Consider the following 10,383-nt stretch of genomic DNA (forward strand, 5'->3'; position numbering starts at 1 on the left):
TCACCTGGAGGGGGATAAAAGGGGCAGCGTGGGCTGACTCAGGGGAGAGATCAGCGAGGAACAACAAGGAAGGGGCTTCACAGAGGTGAGCCAGTGGGGAGGAGCAGTGCCTCAGAAGATCCTGAAAGAGCAGGACCTGCAGGCAGCAGTGGGGCCCTCAGCAGTGCAGTGTGCGGCTGGCAGGAGAGGCTCCCCACTGGGCTCCAGGATCCCCAAGGAGAGGCTGCAGCCAGCAGGAGAGGCTCCCCCACTCCAGGAAGGATCTAAGCAGTGACCTGAGGGGTTCCCAGCTCTGCTTCCAGCTCCTCCAGTCAGGGGCCAGACAACTTGATGTGAGGCCGGGGATCCGGAAAAGTCAAGGCCCGTAGCAGGCTGTAGTACTATCACCAGTGGTGGCTGTGTGGCAGCATTCCTGCCTATCATGTGGGAGGTCTGGGTTCAAGTCCTAGCTGAGATGACTTGGGGTGAGTGCAATAACAAGGAGCAAATCTTATTGTAGTGGACAGGGGCCATTGTGTTTCCACCTTTCTCCTCCAGGTACCAAGGCCCTATGTTTCTTTGTCATTTGACACTTTGCATTTTGTGCCTTTTTATATTTCACCAACCCATATCGTTTGTTCTGCTGTTTGTGTTTTATATTTTGTTAACCCTGTTTTGTCAGTGATTGTAAGTGTCTAACCTTTGTTGAATCCTGCCCCCTTGGGGCATTGTAGTGTCCACTATACCCTCTGATTTATGCCTGTTATGTTCCCAGTATTAAAAGGTATATGATTAAGTCCCCATTGGTGGTCTGGCTCTGCTCTATAGGGGAGGAGAGTCCGTACACCTCCCACAGCGCTTGTGCACCTGCTTTGATCCCTTCAATTGGAGAGGGGGTACCTCTTGGAGTACTGCCCGGGTTACACTTGTTACAATTTGTTTCAGATTAGAGTGTAAATTTGTTTGAGATATGGACCTCAGTACCTGGTACAATGGGGTCTAGATGCTAACTAGAGTCTGTGGATGCTATTTCTATGCATACCTTGAGTTGCTGTTGTTGAGGTCCTTTAAACTGCCAATATTCTTGGTCAGTATTTCTAAAGAGTCCCTGTGTGCTAGCTGTTGGAGACTGTTCATTTAAAGTTAATTCAATATGTTGCCTGCTTACTTCAAAAACAGTGCTTGCTTTTGTTCCAACCTTTGCCACCTATGAGAGAAATTGAGACAGATTTGTCAGATTATATCCATAATGAACCAAGGAAGTCTCTGTTTTCTACTACATCAGGCAAGCTTAGAAATATAAAAAATTTATTATGGTTGTTTTACTGTTAAGGATCCAGTATATTTAATTCTTATATTTTTATGTTCAGCTTATTATGCTATATGCTCATAATATCTGAGCACCTCTTTCTGGGATCAGCACCTTTTTCCATACATTATGATGGCATTTATTATATTTAGGAACATCTTAACTGCTGTTTCCCTGAAAAAGCTTATGACACATACACTTCCATATCTGCAGGCTAGCATGCTGCAGTCTGCTGCAAACTCATTAGTTGCCCTCCATTGTGACAACATCAGGCTTCAACATTTAATCTATGCAGAAAGGCACCAGCATTGCTGACCCTTAGGATGACTTGCTTTGTCAGTTTATTGCCACAGAACTCAGAGACATGTGAGCCTGGCGCTTTGCGTGTAACGTAGCAAATGATCATTTTTGAAATACCTTCAGCCATAGAATATTTTTGCCAAAGGAACTTATTTAAATAATTTCAGACTTGCCTCACTCAGACTAAGCCAAAGGAAATACTTCGGTTCTCTTTAAATAAATTCAACTTTTAGGTGACAGATAAAATCTACAGACCTGGGTTTTTAAGAGAACTTTTAATGACTGAATATGTCACTCAAATACTACAGCTACCTTGGAGTACCTTGATGCACACAGTTACAGGGGTCATTGTGGTAACAGCTAACCATGAATTTTTCTGACTGGAGGAATAGTAACTAACTTTGTGTCTGGTTTGAAGTGTTCAAGTGAATTTGTAGTTAATGGAAAAAATGTCTTTTTATTTCGTATAACTGAATCTCTTACCTTTTGAGTTTCTCTTTTTTGATGTATATGTTTATCATGTCCCCTTTCAAAGGTAAAGGATCCTCTAGTCTTTTCAGATCTGAGATTCTTGCCCTTTTTCATTCTCGTTGCTTCTCTCTGAATCGCTCCACAGGGAAGACAAAGGGAAGGATCTCACCTAGCATTTTCTCCTATGGACTTCTGTTGCAAAAGTGGGAGAAGAGAGGAAAAGGAACCATCCTTGGACTGCAGCAACCAAAAGAGAAAAGAAAGACTGTTGTGAACTTGGAGGCAAGGTGAGGAGCAGATGAAAGGTATTGATATGGGGTGCCTGTAGAAGTGTGGGAATGCTGCTTCAATGCACTGTAATTACAGCGCATCAGAGACTCGATTACTCGAGTCTGCTGGAGCATGCTAATTAGTGTGCTCCAACAGCCCCCATGTCTTATGTATTTAGTGTCCCTGCACTTCAAAATGGCAGTGGGGCGCTTTAACTAAGCTTGACGATCTTTAGTTAAAGCGCACCTGCTGCCATTTGAAGCCAGGGTGCTGAATACACGAGACACTGTGGGCGCTTTTAATTAGAGTGGCTCTTGGAGCTGCTCTAATTATAGTGCCCCCACCACCACCCCAGAGCACATGTAAAGATGCCCATTATGCTTAGGGAACAATTACATACAATCATAGGAAAAGACAGCTGGAAGTGACCTCATGACATCAGTCCCCCGGCTCAAGGCAGGATTATCCTTGATGAAACCATCCCAACCAGATGTCTGTCTAGCCCAATCTTGAAAATTTCCAGGGATGGAGATTCTATAATGTCTCTAGCTATCCTGCTCCAATGCTTGACCATCCTCATAGTTTTAAAGCTCTTCCTCATGCCCAATCTAAATTACCTCTGCTGTAGTTTAAGGTCATAGCAAATGGTCTTGTCTGCCATGGCCACATAGACTATTCTGTCTCCATCCTTTTTATAATAGCCCTTCAGGTATTTAAAGACTGTTATCAAATCCCACTCTGCCTCCCCAGTCTTCTCTTTTCCACACTAAATAATCCTAGTTCTTCCAGCCTTTCCTCATACACGTAGAACAACAAATAGTTGATGAAAGTAAAAAAAAAAACCTATGCGTTTTAACCACAGACAGATTATTGTGTTCAGTTCTGTGCAAATCACTGCAACAAAGTTATTGACAGATAGAAGATTGCAGAGAAAGCTGGCTAAAGGATTGATTTATGAGGAAAGATTAAAAATAGCTACATTTCTGTTTGTTGTCTAAAAAAAAAAAAAAAGGCATGCAGAGCAGGAAATGTGACAGTTTGCAGGTTTAGGAGGGCCTGAGTACAAGTAGTGAAATTTTGGTCCCATTGAAATCAGTAGCCAAACTCACAGTTCATGAGGGCCAGAATTTCACAAGAATAGTTGAGGAATTGCATAAGGTCAAGGTGGGTATGTGTAAGAGTCATGCTGTCAAATTTGGGAAGAACAATGGGAGATTTTTCTGACAGTTAACTGTGGAATAATCCTCTAATACAGCGGTTCCCAAACTCTGACAGATTGTGCACCAAAAATTTAAAATGATATAACCTTAAGTACCACCAGGAAATTTTTCAGTTTTACTTTAAGTACCAGAACAAATTTTTGTCATATAAAGTAATTATAATACATATGCCAAAGCATACCACTGACAAGTTGTCTGTGTACCACTGGTGGTATGCATACCACAGATTGGGAGCTGCTGCTCTAAGGGAAGCATCTGCAGCCCTTTGACTGCAGGTTTTAGAACCTGACTGTTTGTGAAGTTGTGAGAAAATGTAACATAGTTAGAGAATAAGGTTACACTGTGAAGTGGGGGAGGGAGAAGCCTATCTCTACTTTGCATGTTATTTGTGTTAATTCACTGGGCACAGTGTTTAGGCGGTCAGTGTGTGTCAAGCGAATGAAATGTGACAGTCTCATTGAAACAAAAATGGACATGTTTGTGAAAAATCTTTTAGGCTATCTGGGCTGTAGGCTACATAATTGAATGTATTCAATATATAGGTTTGTTGTGTATTTTGATCTTCCATCTTAATAATCAGTTCATTTTAATCAGGCATCAAAGAAAGAGAGTGCCTCTGTAGCCATATCTGTTGTTTTAGTACTGTAGTAGAAATGCCTGTAAAGATGTTTCACTGTGAACACTTAACTTCAAATGGCCCATGACAACCAAACAGGGGTGCCTGGTGCCTCCTGAGTCTAGGGGGGACAATTTTTGGGCAGGCTTGGGGGCATGCCAAAAGCTCCATATCCACTCCTATACATACTTCTGTGCTGTGACTTAGTGCCCACCCCCCACACACACATCACCAGCCCGCATGGCAAAAAAACTGCCCCATCCTGAGTGGTGTCAAGTCGAGGACCAATCTCAGGGTTGGGCACATGCCTCCCCCATGCCTCCCCTACCAGTCGCCTGTGCCAAATACATTCCACTGACAAAAGTTTTTGTTCCAATGAGATGGAAGTGAAATGTGAATGTGTAATTAGGGGATATTATGTACATAGATGTAGTACAGAGTGAGATGCTGTTGCTTGTCACTGAAAGAGTATTTCCCTGTTGAGTCTTCCCTATTAAAAATTACTATTAGTAACAATTTTTTTCATAGTAAAAATTTAGGCATTTGCAGTTTTGAATAGATGTGTGTGGTCTAACTCACCTGCTGGGTGGATTATACCTCTCAGCCACTTACCCATATGTTGCAGATATTATAAACCAAAAAACCAACACCTGTTCTTTGTTCACCAAATTTGATGTTCTGAGTCCTCTCTTCCAGAAATGACATTAACAGATGCTAACAAATTCTCTGGATCATATGCTTCAAAGCCCTCTAAGTCCTAGTCAAAGCACAGTTATTTGTGGTATTGCTTTTTGGATATTGCACTTCAGCCCTTCTTTTTTGACCCATCAGTGATTTTCAAAACTGGTGATGTCTTGTTCCCTGGAAGTCTGCCTGCTGATCTTGACAGTGTTTCTATTTGGTTGCAGGAATCCATGAGTGAATCAACTCCAATCCACCTAGGAAAGGGACTCTGTAGGTATTTATGCACATGCTTGACTGTGGAGGTGGGAGTGCATTTTAATAAGAGCAGTTCCTGGAGAGCTGCTGTAATTAAAGCGCCACAGCGTCATGTGTATTAAGCTCCTGTGTGTTTAAAAATGGCTGCAGGATGCTTTAACTAAAACTCATTCAACAAGCTTTAAAATGCCCCAGAGGCCATTTTGAAACCCGCAGGGGTTTATACATGCAACGCTGCAGCGATGCTTAGAGTGTTCTAATTAGAACATGGAGCAGATTTGATTGAGCCTGCTCCAACAGGTTCTAGTCAAAACGCATCAGAGCACATGTATATTTCCTTGGCTCCCTGGTTCTGCTGTCTCTCAGGCCTCCAAACCTCCTGCTTTAGGATCTTTCATAGACTGAAGCACCAACTGCCTTTCCGCTTTTTCCCATCTTACTTCCCAGCAGTTGCCTTTTAAGTGCTAGCACCACAGAAGACAGTGGATTTCATACTCCGCCTCCTTAAGTGCTCTTTCAGAAGTGACCTGGGTCCAAATAGTGACAGTTTCCTCTTAATGACCTCTCTGGATTGATACTCCATCTTCTGAAGCTAGCTGTGGTCCCTAAATGAATGTCACATTGTAGAGGAGAAATCCTGGGTCATCATTTTAACTAAGTAATTTGCAACAGTGCTCACAGTAAAGTCCTTGGGTTGTTTAATCTGCCATCAAAAAATGTCCCTAACAGTATAGGGCGAGGGGGAACCAGGAACATGTACAACAGTTGAACAGACTCCTTGCCATGGAGTTATGAGCCCTTTTCTTCTCTCTACACTCAAACCAGTTTTGAGTTTGAATGCTTATACAAAGAAAGCTGTCTGTGTAGCCATGCCAGATGGAGGAGAGAAGGCACTTTTGACTAAATTTCTGACTAAAAAGCCAGTTTGGATAAGCAACTGTTCTGACCAGTCATGGCTCTTGTTCCCCTGATCACCAACCAAGGAGATCAGAGAATTTCATACACTCTCAAGCCATGGTGTCATACAGCTTAAATACAATTGTCAAGCCCAGGACCTTTAAACCTTTTTCTTCATGGAGCAGGGCTGCAGTACAGCCTTTTTTCATGGTGTATCATTCAAGCTTCAGCAACTTTTAAAAATGCTGTGGGGCTCTGGATTAACCTCAATGTATATTCAGTCCTTGATTTCTCTGCTGAAACTGCTTCCAAAGTAGGGAAGAGGAGACAGCTTTTGTCTTTTCTTTGGAACAGAGGCTATTCCCATTTAATTCTATTATATTATGGGTAAGTCCCAGGCCATCCCTGGGGGGTGCGAATCGGGGTGACCACCTTGGGTCGTGCTTTGGGGGGCCCCATGGCAGTGTCGTACAGGCCCCACCACTGTTTTCTGTGGGTGGTCACCACCCTCCAGCCCCACACAGGCTGATATGCCCCAGGCCCCGTACACTTCTAGGGACAGCTCTGGGTAAGTCTCTTGTGTGCTAGGTCAGTTATCTCTGAAGTACTGAACGGTTACCAAACTTTGTACTGGGAAGACTAAATCTATATATAAAATATGTATTTTGAATTTCCTGAGCCAAAGACTTTTTTTTCTTAGAAATACACAGGTCAATCAAGTTAATTGACAAATCAATCATCTTATGACATTTTAATTGTTGCTGTTTCATTAGGAAAATAAAGAGTTCTATGAAAATCTTCTTTTTGTAAGCAAGGATGTATACACATAATTATAGGATGCTTTTATTGTAAAAAGTGAAATGAAATGACTAATATGTTCTGCTGCTAGAAGTGACAGCTGTAACAAACCTGCTGCTGTGTCATCAGCCAGAATCTTTTATCCTTGCCTTGTACTAATGAATAAATCATTTTATTATTACATAAAATACATTCTAATCATTCCCACGTCAGTCTATTTCTGGCTAGGCCTGAGTAATCTAAGGTTTCCTTGATGCTTGGGGTTCCCCTCTTCTGTTTCGCTGTTCAGAAGTCACATTTGCAAGCACTAGAAAAAATATGGATGTTGCAACTGAAAGAAAGGAGAGGCAAGAGAAAAGTGAGGGAACTAGGAGGAAATAGGAGACAAAGGATGGGGGTAGGGGAAGAGAGATTGAAGGGACATGTGGAATGATGGGTAGGGACCTATTGAATTCAAGGTGGATGCCTGCTTATTTTTGCTGCCAGAATGCAGGGCCTGGCAGCCATTTTGTGGGTGAAATGCAGCAGGCCCCCGAAGGGCCCCAGTCATCCTGCCTCTTGCTGCTGATTGCCTGCAAGAGCTGTCCCTCAAGTGGCACTGCTGCTGATAGTTGAGGAAGGGTGGGCCCATGTGATAGGCAGCCTTCACAGCCAATCAGTGATGAGGGATGGGGGCAGCAGCCATCTTGACAGGAGCCTTTGGGTGGGCAGCCCTCGCCCTCCGCCCTTCATCTGTGGTGGCCTGCCACAGCAGGACTGCTGGCTCCCTCTGGGGAGCCAGCGTTTTATTTCCAGTACGTTGTTTTTATTTTGGTTTTTTTCCCTATGGATTTTGTGGGCAATTCCTGATTTTATGAAATCTGCAAAATCACAATTTCAGTAGCATGGAAAGGGGGAAAATAAATGACCTTAAAGAATAGGTAGAAACAAAAACAAAGCCAAAAAAGGCATACAGTATCAATAGCGGGGGCGGGGGGGGGAGAAAGATCAGGTGTGACCACTGTAATCCAGAAGAAAGGGGCATCAAATGTGGCATTGTGAGGAAGCTGCGGGTTCTAACAGCGAATGGTTGGGATTTGCCACTACTCGGCATAGGCAATATTTTTCCAGACAGTGCCAGAATAGCTCTTTTGTCCTGATAATTACTAGATAGAGTGAGTATACAAGGATACTATACTCTGTGTGTCTGGCTCGGGGCCACAATGTAAAACTTCCTTGTGATAATGGCAAATAGCAGATAGCTGCAATGTATTTGAGGGAATCAACTTCAACTGAAACTCCTGGTCTGTGAACACTCAGGATGAAACTGGCCTAATTCATGTCAATTGCAAAACTGTCATTAACTTCAGTACTGTAGCCTTGCCAGTTGTTCCCTTATTTCTATTTGCTTATTTAACTGGTCCTTCCTAAGTGTAGTACTCTACACTTCTTAGACCATTTCTCTAATGTATCAAGGTCATTGTAAATCCTCATCTTATCCTCTCAGGGATCTGCTACTCTGCCAATAGTGATGCCATATGCACATTTAGTAAATATAATCTTAATTCTATTCTCTGCTTCATTAATGAATATATTGAACAGTATTGGACCCAGGACTGGCCCTTGGGGGACACCACTGTATACTTCTTTGTTAGACAATAAGCCACTGGTGACTTTGAGCTCTATTATCCAACCGGTTATGCATCCAGCTTAAGTAACTCCATTTAGGTTACCTTTTTTAGCTTACTTTTTAAGCTAATGTAATGTAATGCTTGATACATATGTGTGAATTAGTAATAGTGCCTTTCAGTGGCTGGTCACAGGACCCTCCTAGTGCTTAGGAGATGTTTCAGTGCTGGCATCTACACAGTTCTTTAGCCTGTGGTGTACAGGCCCATGCTTTTGAAACAAAAGAATAAAGATTCTACTCCTGGCCTCTGCTGAGAGTGTGATCTACCATAAACATAGCTGTTGTCTGAAGCACATGGATTCAGTTAAAGAATAATGGCCTTCGTTCAAGGTGCTGAACATTCTGGTAGCAATTTTTTGTGCTATGCATGGGAATAAAATTTCTGCTCATTGAGGAATAGCATTCACTTACTGTTACAAAGTGAAGTATTGTTTCTGCCAACAAATTAAGCTAAAGTAAACAATGGAAGTTCTATCGAGAGAATAATAATTTGGTTTAGGCCTTGTCTATGTGAGAGAGTTTCACTGGCTTAACTAAGGCCAGGTGCAGACATTACACTTTTTCTGGTTTAAGAGGTTGGAAATTGGTCTATACCCCTAACAAAACAGAAGTGCAGGGCACACAGACTGCTTTAAAAATGGTGGATCCCAGTCTAAAATAGACCTGCATCAGTGTAGTATCAGACTTGTTCGATCTAGGTTAGATCGGTCTATCTAATGTCAGTGCCATGTCTTCTCATGAATGAAGGTAGGTCACTGGGTTGGCAGGACACAGTGCATCCCTTCCCTGTCCTGAGCCCTGGGACTGTGCTGGAGCAGCTCTGGGAAGGGCTTGCAGGATTCTTACCTCCCTGGAGCCAGTGCTGAATTCCTGGCTGAAGCTGCTTCTCTGCAGCTGCAATGGCATGGCTGCTCCCCTGCCCCTCTGGGACTGGAACATTATAGGAAAGTGAATCTGATCAATTGAGAGAATTAGTGGGAAGTGGAGCTTTTTTGGGGGTAGGAGGGGTTTGCCTTTGTTTGTTAACAAATATTTAATGTTAATACTTGGCAAACAGTTTGAAGAAAAGGATCTTACTGTTAAATTGTCAAAACTACATCCCTTAAACTATTTGCTGAGAAGTTTCCTGATGCATCTCTCTGGGTTTGTAAGGAGAAATGCGAGAGAAGACTTGACTAGTCTGATGTCTTTTTTCCAGCCTTCCAAGTCTCTTAACTGGGAACAGTTTCAGTTTTCAAAGAAATTTCTGTTTGCTCTATTAAGTAGTTCTCATTTTACATAAAATATATAGATTCTGTGTTCTTTCCTATCTGTATACATTGAACTGAGAGCTGCAATAAATGTGACCCTGAGTTCTGTGACTCTGCATTAATCACTTTATAAGCATTCATTTTGTTGATGGAATATTCTTCCCTTGTTACTTGCAAACATGCTACTCTTGTAGGCAGACTTTTTGGCTTTGATCTCTTTCCATTTAAGTCCATGAGAGTTCTTGTTCTTGACATCAGAGGGCACTGATTTGGCCTGCTTTGCTGACGAGAAGTGAAAGTGGTTTCAAGTACCATGTACCTGAATATATAACTGTAATATATATACTTGGCATGTAAAGAGTCTGCTCATACATGTGAAGAACAGTATTTGTGCCTGAAAGCTTGCAAAGAACAATTTTTCCAACTATTTAGTTGGTCTAATAAAAGATCTCGCATCTACCCAAAGAACCTTGTCTGCCTTTGTCCTTAGACCAACATGGCTATATATACAGGTTAATTAATACAGTTTAAATTGCCTAATCCAGATTGCCCTAGTTTGCATTAACTTTAATACCCATTCAGTGATGGTTGGTTAATTTGAACTGGAGCCAATTTTAATTTGGACTACAGATGCCCATGTGTATATAGTGATGGCTGTAGTCTGG

The sequence above is a fragment of the Gavialis gangeticus genome, unplaced genomic scaffold (genome assembly GCF_001723915.1).
Source record: "Gavialis gangeticus isolate Ggan-Ray unplaced genomic scaffold, GavGan_comp1, whole genome shotgun sequence".
In the NCBI taxonomy this organism is placed as follows: domain Eukaryota; kingdom Metazoa; phylum Chordata; order Crocodylia; family Gavialidae; genus Gavialis; species Gavialis gangeticus.